The sequence below is a fragment of the Hibiscus syriacus genome, unplaced genomic scaffold (genome assembly GCF_006381635.1).
Source record: "Hibiscus syriacus cultivar Baekdansim isolate YM2019G1 unplaced genomic scaffold, ASM638163v2 tig00110429_pilon, whole genome shotgun sequence".
Taxonomy (NCBI): Eukaryota; Viridiplantae; Streptophyta; class Magnoliopsida; order Malvales; family Malvaceae; genus Hibiscus; species Hibiscus syriacus.
The window spans coordinates 7,910,908-7,926,599 of NW_024062733.1; the positions used below are offsets into that span (position 1 = coordinate 7,910,908).

At 35.6% G+C, this 15,692-nt stretch overlaps 1 pseudogene; it reads right to left on the minus strand.

Annotated features, from left to right (window-relative positions):
- Nucleotides 1-1,356: 1,356 nt before the first annotated feature.
- LOC120125082 lies at nucleotides 1,357-14,859 on the minus strand (annotated as a pseudogene).
- Between the last annotated feature and the right edge of the window lie 833 nt (nucleotides 14,860-15,692).

Sequence of the window (15,692 nt, forward strand, 5' to 3'; positions counted from 1 at the left end):
TGAACCCTATGATATACTACTATGTCTAATTAAAAAGCGCATCTCTTAGGACTTCTTCATGAACTAATATATACACACACACATATTAAAATAACATTCAAGAGAAGCACATTAACTTTGGACTTAGATTGCACTAACCTTTTCAAAGTAACCAAATTACAATCCTACTCCCTCACGGATTTGCTCCTTCTCCTTCTCTAAATCCTTGAACGATCTTGTTTATCCTATTTGATTGAATTTTTTTCGAGCCCATGAATCATAATACAATTCCCATAATTAGTACTTCATTGAAAAACAAAATCTTCATGGTTCATATCTTGTTACACTTTTAGTAAAATCGTAGTCCAGTCCTTGTACTTTTTTGTATTAACAATTTGAGCCCATCTTAATTGAACACTAACATATTTCATGATAAAAACTCATATATGAATGAAAATTCTATAATGATCCATTACTCACCCTTTTTTGCACAAATAACCATTTTACCCCTCATACTTCTAATCCCTTTCTATTGTATCCTCATCTCAAAATTTAGCATTCCCTCATCAAGAACTAAGCATCACATTTAACTAATCCCAATCGTTGATATCATTTAATTATGGAAAGAATGGTTAACCTATAATTCATATCGATTTACAAAAAAAAAAAAAATGGAACTTGAAACCCTAACTCTATAATTTTGAGGTTCAATATTCATTCCACTCGAAAGGTCCCATATGTAGGAGCATGATAATAGTATATCATAGATTTCTCAACAAAAAAAAAAGATAATGAATTAATATAAGATTAAAAAAGACAAAAATTAATTATAACCAAAAAACTTATTTAAGAACACAACTTTTAGAACAAACGGAATAATATTTTATATTGAAATAAAAAAATATTTTATATTGAAATAAAAAAAATATTACACTTTCTATAACAATTAATATAAAAATTGTATAATTATTCTGATTGCAACCTAAAAATTAAAATTATTGTCAAGACATTCTCAGTTGTAACCGATATTATTACCAATTGTGAAACTTTTTAAAATAGACATATAACGTTTTAGGTTAAAACCCGTCTTAATATAACATTCCTGATTGTAATTGAAATTATTAGAGTATAACCTTTTAGGTTAAAACAAGTCGCAAATTAACCTTAGATTAGACCGCCGTACAACAAGATTATCTGTAATTTTGATCCAAAAGTAAACGTTATGGTTTACTACCAAATATCTTTCCATTACTTTTCACTTACACATAAAAGGATAACTGGAAATTTCACACATCAAAGTAATGCACGAAACTTGGGAAAAGCAGTTGTATTGTACATAACGATATTATGGTCCTTAAAATGGACATTATCCCTTGTGTCAACACCAAAACACTTGACATCACTTTACTCAAATTTCTGGGGGGTGAGGGGGAGTGGAACAGAAATAACCAAAGACCCAAAAATAAAAATGAAAAGGAATGAGCTTCCACTAACCATTTTCTTTATCAAATCAATCCTCAAAATCATGCATATGATCTAAAAGGTAGTTGGCTGCCAGTTCCTCATCCTTGTTGCAGGCAAAAAAAAAAACTTGAAGCACTGTTGCTCTATCAAACCCTATTGACTCTAGCTGTATATCATAGTCAACAAAGCTGAGGTAATAAAACAAAATTCAAACCAAGAAATAGGTGACAGTTATCGAACCAGACACCTATATTTTTATCCATTCATCCAAAACTACTACCTACAACAAGTATCTATAGCATGTTCATATATCAGACCTTATCTCATTACAATGATCACTAGACCTATCAATTGGGTGGGTTCAATTGATTGATTTTGAGTCGAGATTGTCACACCCTAATTTAAAGCGCTAAATGTTATTAATTTAAAGTATTAGATTAAAGTAGTAATAAGGGAAAAGTTGAGGACAAAGAGCATAATTTTACCATTTTTGTTATTGTGGAGAGTTTAAAACTCCCCCATTTCAGGAGAACTATGAAAATGATAAGTTTTTTTCTCTCTTCTTCCCCTTTCTTTTTTTTTTATTTTTCTCTCTTCAAGAGAATTTCATTGATATTTCGTCGTCGATAAGTCATCCGTTGACGACACCACCGACACCAATATGTTCCTGGCATTGAAAGGAGTCAACCGGTGGTCGTGGTGTCGTCATCGCAGTCACTATTGAAGGAGGTGAGAAAAGTAAGTCTGATCATTCGTAAAGATTGTTTTTCGTAGTTCTCCGCCACTCATCGTCGAGAAATGATGCTTGCACGAGAATCTCAAGCTGACAATCTACAGATCTAAAAAATTTGGTCGTCATCTGATAACCGACGACGTCGTACGTGCCGCCACCCGCACGTGGGCTTCATATGTAGCTTAGGGAGTTTCCAGAACCGGTCCAGACCCCCCCAACCAAGCCGCCTAATCGAGTCGATTGAGCTGCGGTTGAGCTAATTGAGCCGCGATAGAGCCGCCTCACTGAGCCCGATCGAGCTGTTAACCGAGCTGATCGTCGTTGACCGTTGACCGATAGTTGACCAGGCATTGACTTTGTTTTGGGACAACCTATCTTGATGTTTTTCGACATCCTGAGTCCGTTTTTTGGGGTTGTTTTACCAATTTCGAACCCGATAAGTTGTTTTTCAGCATTTTATCTTTCGATTCGATCTGTTTTTCCAGTTTAAGATCCGTTTTTGATGTAATTTATATTGTTATGAATCCGAGATATTATGGGATGTCGAAATCAAGTGTGAGGGCGATAGAATGAAGTTTAATTGATCAATTGATATGCACAAAAATCGAGGTAATACTTTACTACCTCTTTGCATGCTTTATGGAACATGTTGATACTGGATAAATGCATGGATGTATATGATTGGTCTATTATGCATGTTTGGTTATGGATGGACTCGAACCGAATACGATTTAAATGATAAATTGGTTAAGACTCGAATGAATTGCACAAAGGAATTGGAAATTTGATAAGAAATAAATTTAAGGTTAGTGATTAATCGATAAAGGAATTAATCTTAGAATCTTTAAACGTTGAATATTATCGTTAAATGTTTTGATGTCGAAAATGTTTGGAAAGGAAATTACGAAAATACCTTTATGAAGTAAAAAGAGAACGGAATTAACCCGAATAGCGGAATTAACCTGATGATTCATTTTTGACCTGATAGAACTACAAATCCACCGACTAAACTCCTAACTTGTTCGCAAGACCTGTAAATCGGTTGAAAGACCTGAAAATCGGTTTCTAATCCTCAAGATCAGTAATAACTAAAATAACCCTAAAATGTCATCCTTGATATGATAGACTACTTATTCACTTGATAAATACTCAATTTGTTCAGAAACATCCTAATTACTGATTTTAATTCCTGAGGTAGTAAAGATTTAGAATTTATGGTTTTGGAATAATCACCCGATGATTAAATTACTGGAAATGATATATATATGAATGAATCAAAGAAAATATTTGGAATACTCTTGTGCTTAAAAATGACAAAAATAACCTCAAATGTTGATATAACCAAAATACCCCTGAATTTTAAAATGACCGGAATACCTTGAAATCTAAGATGACCAAAGCAATCTCGAGTACAAAAATGACCCGACTACCCTCATGACCTAGAAATAAGTGTTATTGGATAATTCTGGAAATATCGAGAAAACCTAAGTATTATATTGCCCCTAAAGGTTATGGAGTACGACTCAAGTACGTCGATCATCTTGGAGATTGTTGCAATACATAAATAAAACAAATATCATCGAAATACGTGCAATTCCTTAAAATTCGTTCAACGATGGTTATGAAGATGATCAGTTTGACTAGTGTTGTCAGTATTAAAGTGTGAATATTCTTGAAGTGCATCGATTTGAGTGGTTGACAGGTATCACAGTGTTGGGATTTGTTCAGTTCGAGTTGATCCGATATCCTGATAAATCGACATGAATCTTGAATACCGTAAATCATCGTTTCACCCTTATTGGATTAAGTTGCTAATAATTCATTAGAAATCAAAGTGTCCAAAATACCCCTGATGGCCTAAATAATGGAATCGCTCTTATTATATCTGAAATCTTAGTTTATTATGATGTAAAGGTTCCTAAATACCTTTCTGATACACTTGAAATCCTAAATGGTCCTGAAGCATCAATCTCTGAATTTTTTGTTTAGATCCGATAGCAATTAAACCCTTTTAATATGGACATCGATCCTGAAATCTGATCAATTTTGTGTAAGTTCATACTTTCTATTCCTAATAATTTTCGAGCACCTTCGAAAAATATATGGATCCTCTAGTGCGTTCCCTATTGACAAAAATATTTTCTCTGATTTATATAAAGTACGCTTTCTGATATCTGGTTTCTGATTCCTGACACAAGGTACAATTAGCTCCTGATTTCTAATATTACTATATGACATGTTTTATTGGGTATTGTCTGGGTAGGTGTTTGGAGACTCTGAGGTTCAGCTAGATGGTAAATCCTTTCTATTCTGATCATTCATATTGGATTCCTAGATCCTAGGGGTCTAGGGTAAGTCCTTATGGATGTCTGTTCTGGGGTACTACATTTAGGGTACGATTGGAGGGAAACTCTGTATTTTAAATAAAAACCGAACTTCTGATTTTTGTTTTTTGATATTACTAGTTCTATCTGAAACTGTTTTTATTGGGGTATTGATTGGGTAGGATTCACGAGTCTCTGAGATTTACCTAGGTGGTAAATCCTTTTTGTTCTGATCATTCATATTGGACTCCTAGATCCTAGGGGTCTAGGGTAAGTCCTAATGAATGATGTCCTGGAGAATTTCACATGGAGTATTTTAATAGAGGGTACTACAATGATTTTAAAAACATGTTTTACTGAAATAACTACTATTGTTTTTAAACTATGATTACATTTTATTCTGGTTTTGAAGGAACACACTAGACGTTTGTTTCAATCTCTGAACCTGGTCTTCTAAATGTTTCCTCTAAGCTATAAGCTACTTGTCTGTTACCTGAAGAAATATCAAAGGAACCTCAGCTCATCACGAAAACATATAGATGCTTGAATCAATAAGGAAATTTTTATGCTTGTTATTTATCTGCATGTCCTTCAGCGTCATCTGGTAGTTCTGTATTATTGAGCTTCCCAAAGTCACTCTATTATTCACCATTTCAGGTTAAAAGATCTATCCAATACAGCTATCGACTTCAGTAATGGGAGTTCCTTCGGCTTTACTTATAGAGTATGGTACAAGTGTAATTAGAGGGCATATAGGTCACATTTGATTTTTATATGGAGTCTAAAACTTTTATGATGGGAAGTATGAACGAATTATGTTTTACGATTTGAAAGATTTCTACACTTGTATTTTTATATGTTTTAATAAAAAAATAAAATTTTCTGTTATTTTTACTGTGGGACGCTCTAGTGGCCTAATGTGACACCTCAGATCGAATCAAGTCACTCGTAACAATCAGGGGTTGTTACAGAGATAATCTGAAACGCGCAAAATTTTCGACCAAGTCAATTTTAGAGTCATGTCATTTTAGGTTTAAGTCATTTCAAGTAGAACAGTTACGGGTTCAGGTTGTTTTGGGTTTAAGTTGTTGATGTTTTTCAGAATGAGTCGGGTCATTTTGTGTTCTACTCTCTTCAAGATCATTTTGGGCTCAAGTTGTTAGGGTTTAAATTATTTTAGGTTTGGGTCATTTCAGGTTTGAGTTGGATATGTTCATACCAAATTGGGTTCAAATATTCAGGAGTTGATAGATCTAATCAAGGCAAAGAAAATGACAAGATATTGTACAAACAATAAAAAACCAAGATAGGTAAGAAAGTGGGCTCAAGTTGTTAGGGTTTAAATTATTTTAGGTTTGGGTCATTTCAGGTTTGAGTTGGATATGTTCATACCAAATTGGGTTCAAATATTCAGGAGTTGATAGATCTAATCAAGGCAAAAGAAAATGAGCAAGATATTTGTACAAACAATAAAAAACAAGATAGGTAAGAAAAGATAATTACAGGGAATAATGCGAACATTCGATTTAGCTTTAAACAGAAGATAATTTACCCGTTCTATGGCATCACGCTCCTCAGGTGTGACTTGAACAGCTTGTGGCATTTCCTCGGGTAATTGCCCCAATACGTTCCTATGACAGAAAATAGCAAATATGCATTCAAAGACGCGCACAACTATGCTCAAGAAGTTAGCAACTAAAAATGACAAACTCACCCGTCCACCTTCAGCAGGCTCGTTAATCAGGCGAAGAAAGTCAGCCTGCTGCTCTTAAATAAGTCTCACTAGATGAGGATCCTGTTTCCCCAACTCTTGAAGCATAGGCTGCAATATAAATAAACAAAAACATTAGGAAAAGACAGGAAAAGGAAAAACACAGATGACCAGAACAACCAAGGGGTCAGAGAATAACCTGCAATATTTGTGGGTTAGCCCGCACCATTGCTCGCAAAGCTTGGAACTGAAAAAGAGAAGCAAAATGAGTGTAGTTTGAGGTAAGAAGTTGCATAAAGTAAACACCGAAAATGCTCATATACATCCATTTGAAGAGAAAGCGAGAGAGACTTGTTGACTGTTGCAAAATCAAGAGTGCCATCCCCAGCCAAATCAATGTTGGGAAGGCCTTGTATCAATAACAGACCATCATGTCAAAAGTTAAGTTTTCCGTCATCTAATTTATCAAATAATATATATTGTAGCGTACCTGGGGAAAGAGGTCTAGAGGATTTGCATTGGGTTCACTTGTAGGAACAGCTGCCTCAACCAGCAACTGTTAAGATTGTGATGCTGGGTTAGCTGTTTTCCCAGCTACAGGAGCACGAGCCACAGCTGGAGCTTCAGGTTGCTCCTTCTAAGTTACTTCTTGCAACTAGATTTGACGCTGCTTGTCCAAAAACATCAGATTCCAACCTGATTTGAAAGACATTATTCAAGATATTAAAAAACAAAACACATGTAACTTTCCTATTTAATTCAATTGAAGAGAGATAAAATCAAAAGCATGCTTCCAATCCTTCAAAAGAATGAAGTTATTATCGGAGAATAAGTTACACACGCTATAGGAGTTGAAGCAAGTGGACTAGATTCAGCTACAGGTGCAGGTGTAGCCCTGAAAAAGAGTTGATAAGAAATAATCCACAATGGAGACGTTGTAACCTAACAAGAAGTGAAGAACAGATATACATAGCTGAAGTTGCAAGTGGAGCGGTAGAAGCTGGCACAAGAGCCACCGATGGTACACTTGCTTGGGGACTCTAAAAAAGATAAGATTTTATCGACTATGAGAAAAGAGAAGAAATATTTCCATATAAAACCACTACTCAACAACCTGCATATAAGCACACAATCCAGAAGTGGCTAACCAAAAATCACTTCGTACTTTAGGGGGAGCAAACACATTTCTATTCATGCTCAAAAAGAAACTTGAAGATCAAAATAACATAATGGTTATGTAACTTCTGTTAGAGTGAATAGCTAAGTTATAACATATTCACACATTGTGGCATAAATTGATCAAAAAGAAAATTAACTAATTAAACTGTTCTAGTGGAGTCCATTAAGAGATACTAGGATAGCGGCCATTTATTTGTTGATATGGTGTTAGAAGGGAAAAAAGAGAGAAAACAAGAGGGAACCAAGTAACTTGGATAAGAGATTAGATAACTAACTCAATAATGTGTTAAAAGAGGGACCAAGTTAGTAATAGAAAAACTAAAATTCCAACATTTTGCAATTTGTTTGCCACTCAATAGTATGTGTTAGACAGTAAGCATTTGGACACAAAGCAACTCAAGTACTCAACCATTTGCCATGTCTAAAAAACTTAAAGCACCGCTATTCACCACCTACAACATTTAGTGATTTAAACATATACAATTACATTAATCCAATTTACCGTCTCATTAGCCATCACAACATTGAATAAAACATGTTCCACTAGGAGAAAAAATCCTAAAGCCTTTTTCAGGTCATGTCGAATGAAAATGTCTTTTCAGTGATATAGATAAAAAATGACAGCACAATAACTGCTAGCAAGCAATCATGCGTAAAGGTAATTAATCTTCAGAATCAGAAAAGATAATGGAAAACGCAGCAAGAGAGCTGGCAAAATTATAAGCTTACTTTAGTTGTTGGAGCTGTTGAACCAGTTGCACCATCAGCAGATGAACCCTTATTCTAGAAAAAGAGAAAACAATGTAGGATTAGTACCGAATTGAAAATAATTAAAATCAAAAGGGATACAAGTAGGGTAAAGGCCAAAACAAAAAAAGAAGTTTTGTTTCTTGTTTAGTAACAAATTGACATTTTGTAACATGCAACTAAGCCGAGGGAACAACCAGATTTCAAAAATTTAATGGCACATACTCCATCCTAACCAAACTTAGATAACTTCTGAATCTAACAGCTACATGAAAAATTGTATCAGTTTAGGCATTTATTACAAGTAAGCAAGCATAACAGGCCATCAAGCTTAGGAAGATTTAGTGAAAGAGAGAGGGGTGGATGGGGGAAATAACTAATTTCACCTTTTCCAACATGACCACAATGAAGTTATTTTAGCAACACAATTCTCAGACAGTGTCGTCTCATCTTTAAGAACTTTGCCTTATGGATAAGCATTTGTTGTGCAGCATGATACACTTCTGCTCCTTGAACAGTTTCCATTTTCTTTTTGACATCACCTACCTGAAAGAAAACTCACAAATATTAGTTGAAGAATTGTAGAACACCACAATGATGAAGTAAAAGGCAGCTGCACCAAGCACTATATCCTAAGACATTCCCAGACATAACTATAATTGCAAAAAAGAAGGTAGCAAAAACAATTAAAATAATAACAGTCTATCAAAATAATAGGATATCCACACCCTTTGAACAAAACCAAAAAAAAAACCTAGATTATGGCTAAACTCATAATGCAGAACTTTATTCTCACTCTGTCTAACAATAGCATCTTGCGTATAGAAATTTTTTAGAAACAAATTCTATACTTCAATCCGGCAATCACACTAATTTAAGAAAGTTCAGTCCCAATAAAAGACCATTTCAGAAATGCAATGTTAGCATATTTCTGTTGGGAAAAAAACACTCACACAAACAACTTTTATTAAAACTCAAAAAAATATTACAAGAGCACTCTCACTCAACCAATAACTACAACTCACTCTTATAAGACTTTGCTTCTTCACTCACTTAGAAGCTCTTAATTTTTCTTGATGCTTAAAACTAAAATGGGGAGGGGTATTTATACTACTCAAGAACAATCCTACACCACACAAATAAACTAATTTAAACCATTACAAATTCAACAAATACCTAACTCTCACCTAGCTAAATTGATGTAAGCAATGACGTCATTACTTAAATGATGTATGCAATGACATCAATTTAGTTTGGGTTTGGGTTTAGGCTCCCATAATGGATCAAATTTATGATCCAACACGCCCCCTTAAACTTGATCTTGTGACCCCTAGTAAGTTCTTTAATCTTATGAAGTCTTCACTTTTCAGTGGCTTGGTAAAAATATCGGCAACTTGATCTTGTGACTTCACGTATTCAACTTTCACATCGTTTCTTGTAACACACTCCCTTATATAGTGGTAGCGAATGTCGATGTGCTTGCTTCGATCATGGAATACTGGATTCTTTGATAAGGCAATGGCTGATTTGTTGTCGACACAAACCTTGGTAGGCTCTTTTTGTATCAAACCTATCTCCTTCAATAGATTTCTAAGCCAAATTACATGACAAACACATGAGGTAGCAGCAACATATTCCGCTTCACAAGTGGACAATGTGACAATCGGTTGTTTCTTTGACATACATGTGAACGCAATATCTCCCATGAAAAATACGAATCCAATAGTGCTCCTTCAATTATCTATGTCTCCACCCCAATCACTGTCGCTATATCCAACAAGCTTGTAATCATTAGAAACTGAATAGAACAAGCCAAAGTCAATTGTACCTTTCAGATAGCGAAGAATTCTCTTTGCGGCTTTAAAATGGGTGGTTGTTGGAGATTCCATGTAGCGACTAACCAATCCAACTGCGTGAAGAATATCGGGTCTAGTGCAAGTTAGATAGTGTAGACTTCCTATCAAACTTTTGAAGAATGTTGGATTTACACTTTCGCATTCTTCATGTTTGGTCATCTTGATCCCGTTTTCTGCCCGTGTGCTTATTGGCTTACAGTTCTCCATCTTGAACTTCTTCAGTATCTCCTTTGCATAGCTTTCATGTGAAATGAAAATTCCATCCTTTTGTTGTTTAACTTCAATGCCAATGTAGTACGCCATGAGCCCCATGTCTGTCATCTCGAATTCTTTCATCATCACATCCTTGAATTCATTAAACATGCTTGGGTTGCTTCTGGTGAAGATCAAATCGTCCACATAGAGGCACACGATCAAAATATCTTCATCTTTGATCTTGATATATAGAGCATGCTCGTAGGGACATTTGTTGAAGCCATTCTCTTGGAAGTACTTGTTGATTCGGCTATTCCATGCCCTTGGTGCTTGTTTTAGCCCGTAAAGAGCCTTCTTCTTCAACTTCAACACCTTGTCTTCGTGCCCTTTGACTTCATAGTCTGATGGTTGCTGAATGTAAACTTCCTATTCAAGAACTCCATTTAGGAAGGCAGACTTTACATCCATCTGTTGTATCTTCCACTTGTTTTGAGCTGCCAAAGAAATGATTAGTCTGATAGTCTCCAATCGAGAAATAGGAGCAAATACCTCATCATAGTCAATTCCAGCCTTTTGACTATTGCCTTTAGCAACTAGCCTCGCCTTGTGCCTTTCAATCTCTCCTTTGGCGTTTTGCTTTGTCTTGTACACCCATTTGACACCTATCGCCTTATGTCCCTTGGAAAATGAGGTAAGTTCTCATGTGTCATTCTTCTTTGATGGCCTTGATTTCTTCATCCATCGCATCTCTCCATTTCTTTTCTTGTACCGTTTCTTGAAAGCTCACTGGTTCACAATCGACAAACAGACAAAATAATGTAAGATTATCTTGTCGTTCAGTTACCTCATAGAGATCTCTAAGGCTTCTTGTGCGTTGCACAACTCTTTCACTTTGACTCCCACTTGACAATGACGAAGGTGATGAGTCTCTTTGAGTGGTTGATGTTGGTGAAGTGGGTGGAGTTGCAAGCTCTTGTTGAGATTCATCTAGTTGTTCCCTCATTGTCTGCTCATCTTCTTCAAACCGAGGAAAGAAATTGAAGTCATCTGTATGAGAGTTAAAATCTCATTCTCCTTTTTCGTTGAAGACCACATCTCGACTAATCACATACTTCTTATTGTTTGGATTGTACAACTTGTAGCCCTTCGAATTAGCATCATAGCCGATGAAGATAAAACTCTCGCTTTTATCATCAAGCTTCGTTCTTCTCTCGTCTGGTATGTGAACATGGGCTATACTTCCAAAGGTTCTCAAGTGGGAAATGCCAGGCTTTCTTCCACTCCATGCTTCTTGCGGTGTCTTTCCCATACACTTCTTGTTGGAGATCGGTTTGTCAAGTAGACTGCACAAGCTACTGCTTCCGTCCAAAATTCCTTGGGTAGTTTCTTGCTTTTGAGCATGCTTCGTGCCATGTCGAGGATTGTTCTGTTATTTCTTTCTGCCACACCATTTTGCTGGGGGATCTAGGAACTGTCATTGGTCGACGCATTCCATTTGCTTCACAGAACTCTTGAAACTCCCTGGAAGTAAATTCTCCACCTCAATCGGATCTCATGGCTTTGATCTTTCTACCGCTTTCTCTCTCCACTGCTGCTTTGAACTTCTTGAAGACTTCAAAAACTTCTAACTTCTGTTTCAAGAAATATACCTAGGTTTTTCTTGAAAAATCATCAATGAAGAGAAGGAAATAGTTACTGTTACCGAGAGAGCTTGGCTTGATCGGTCTACACACATCGGTATGGATGAGCTCAAGTGGCTTCTTGGCTCTTGTCTCTGACTCCTTTGGAAAGCTTTTCCTGAATTGTTTCCCGACTAGACACCCTTCACAAAGCTGGTCAGGATGGTTGATGCGAGGTAGTCCCTTCACCATCTCCTTCTTAGATAATAGCTCTAGACCTCCAAAATTGAGATGCCCAAATCGAAGATGCAAAGCCATGATGCATCTTTGTAGCAAGCTTTCAGGCACTTTACAACATCATTTTATATGTTGATCAAGAACATTCTATTCTTTGACATCGACACTTTAGCAATGAAGTTTTTCTTATCATCTTTTATAGAAAGATTATAATTATTCATATGAATATCATAACCTTTCTCTACCAGTTGCCCCAAACTTAAGATATTATTTTTCATTTTGGGCACATAGTAGACATTTGAAATAAATTGATGTCTCATCTTTCAAACGGATAAGAATGTTACCTCTCCCTTTCACTGCTATTGTGGAATCATCTCCAAACGAAACATTTCCGCTTACTGACTCGTCTAGCTCCACGAACATGTCTTTCCTTCCACACATATGATTGCTTGCACCACTGTCAAGATACCAGGAATTTGCTTGGTCACCATCAGTTTCCTTTCGTGCTAAAAGAAGAGTTTATTTTCCATCTGTCTTTTCCTCCACGTAATTGGCCTTCTCCTCAATTTTGTTGTTGGGAACTCTACATTTTGAAGTATAATGCCCAAACTTCTGATAATTATAACATCGAACTTGAGATTTGTCATGCCTTGAGTTCGGATTGATTTTTCCACGGCCTCGTGTTGAGCTTTCTCCTTTCTCATAGTTGTTGTTGGAATTGTTGTTGTTGTAATTACAGCCTCGTCCACGACCTCGACTTCCACCTCGTCCATGACCTCTGCCTTGGCCACGTTGGTTTCTATCATTGCGTTGGCTTTCATGCATATCCTTGAGTTGCAGCTTGAGGAGTTGCTCAGTAAACTCATGCTTCTTCTTATGCTTCTCTTCGTATGCTTGCAGTGATCCTTGGAGTTGCTCGATCGTCATTTCTTCCAAGTCTTTAGTTTCTTCAATCGTCACGATGATGTGCTCAAATTTTGGATCCAACGAACGGAGTATCTTCTCTATTATCCTCACATCTTCTAACTTTTCACCATTTCTTTTTAATTGATTAGAAACATCTACTAATCTTGAGAAATAATCTGAAATAGACTCATATGCTTTCATGTGTAAGGATTCGAATTCACCTCTTAATGTTTGGAGACGAACCTTCTTCACTTGCTCGGATCCTTTGTAAGAGGTTTGCAGCTTCTCCCATGCTTCCTTGCTAGAGCTTTCACTTGAAATATTTTCAAAACCATCATCATCTAATGCTTGATAGATGAGGTAGAGAGCCTTCTTGTCTCTCTTTCTTAAATCCTTCAAAGTTGTCTTTTGATCTGGTGTAAGAGTAGCAAAAATAACATCATCTACAATCTCGTTATAGCATTTCTCTATGATATCCCACACATCTTGTGATCCAAGAAGTGTCTTCATTTTGATACTCCAATTGTCGTAGTTGTTGTTGAGTTTCGGAACTTAGAATGGTGCCATACCATTTGCCATATCTCTCAATATAATGAGATTTTGTAAATTCTGATTGCACGGATGAATCCGGAACGCCGAAAAGCCTTGGGAGGGACTTGGACAACTCGATCAAGGGGCTCCAACTCGGCTGACTCGGCTCAACTCAGTGAGTCAACTCGATTTTCTAGCAACAGTCTTCCGACAGTGCATGGCGGTGCGTCAGAACTCATATTGAGAAAATTCTGGTGGCGTCGGATTCCTCTCGTCGAGACCTTCGATCTTTCCAACTCGCTCTGATACCACTTTGTTGGAAATAAAACACTCACACAAACAACTTTTATTGAAACTCAAAAAAATATTACAAGAGCACTCTCACTCAAAACCAAGAACTACAACTCACTCTTATAAGACTTTGCTTCTTCACTCACTTAGAAGCTCTTAATTTTTCTTGATGCTTAAAACTAAAATGGGAAGGGGTATTTATACTACTCAAGAACAATCCTACACCACACAAATAAACTAATTTAAACCATTACAAATTCAATAAATACCTAACTCTCACCTAACTAAATTGATGTAAACAATGACATCATTACTTAAATGATGTAAGCAATGACATCAATTTATTTTGGGTTTAGGTTTAGACTCCTATAATGGATCAAGTTTATGATCCAACAATTTCTAGGTTCAATGTTTGTGTATTTTCCACTTGTACCATATATCTTGTATGCTGGAACAGCCACTGACATGAAAATCTATATATTCTTGTTAAAGGATACCAGTAAACCAAAGAATCAAGCAAAACTAAAGCCCAGAAACAAAATATTATTCACTACTAGCACATTCCACTTCCTTCAGTAAAATATTTACAACAATTCCAATGCCTCTCCCAACATGAAAATTGAAAAATTACACATAACTATCAATTCTTCCAGACGATAAAATACTTCCATTCTAACAGTAGGAGTATCAATTCACTGGGTCAAAGTAGGCAAACCCTCCCAACAAACTAAATGAACACATTCAATCAACCAAATACGGAAATTGAACAAATTATCATTGCCGATCGCCAATTTAAATTTCACGTCTGCTAATTCAACCACGCGCGTAATAATCCAAATGATATCAACGAATTGTAAATTGTACAGTCCTACATAAACCCAATTTGATGTTCGAAAATCGGGGTAAAACATAAAAGGAAAAGCAGAAAAAAAAACCCTAGCAGGAACAATAAAATTAAGATAAACGTGAGGATTTTAAAAAAAAATTAATTAAAAAAAAAGAAGCCAACCGCATATTAGGGTTTGACTTCTATATCGAAGTGAGTGCCTTTGAGAGTTTTGATGAAAATCTTCATCTTCGATCGCACTTCTTTCTTTCGTTTTCTCTGATTAAAATTTGCCAATATTATTTATAGCTGAACAAAGAAGAACATTGGCAAGTAAAGAATATCTGAATATCTAATAATTTCAAATTTAAATTTTTAAACCTACATTTGCATTCGATAATTAAAATAAATTAATACTTTATTGATTATTTTTTAGAGTAAAGTATACAAATGATCCCTAGTTATAGAAATTGGTTTTTAGTTCTCTAACTATTAAAATCTATAAAATAGTCTTTCGAGACTATAAGACATTGTTTTGTTGAGTTTTTCGATTATTAAAAATTATAAAATGGTCTTTCAATTATATGATGTTATTTTGTTGAGTCCTCCGACTATTAAAATTTACAAAATGATCACCCGACTATTTATATGTTTCAAACTTTTTTTTTCGTTAAAATTTAGCATTCATCTGAGATGGATTATAACTTACTAAATGGTCTTTCAATCATATTTTAATGATTTTTATTGGTACCGCCGTTGTTTTCACGCACTAGCTTGATGGCATATTGTTTCAAGCACTAACTCAACGACATAGTGTAAATGGAGAGTCGATCTATAAAATATAGGTCAAATAGCGTTAGGATCAGATTTTATCATATCTCGGCGAGCATGATAACGTCCATCTCAAATGATCGCCAATTTTTTAAATTTAAAAATAATGAGTTTGAAACATATAAATAGTCGGGTGACAATTTTGTAACTTTAAATAATCGGAGACTCAACAAAAAAGTACCTATAGTCGAAGATCATTTTTATAACTTTTAATAGTAAAATGACTCAACAAAGTAAGGTCCTATAGTAGGGATCGATGCATT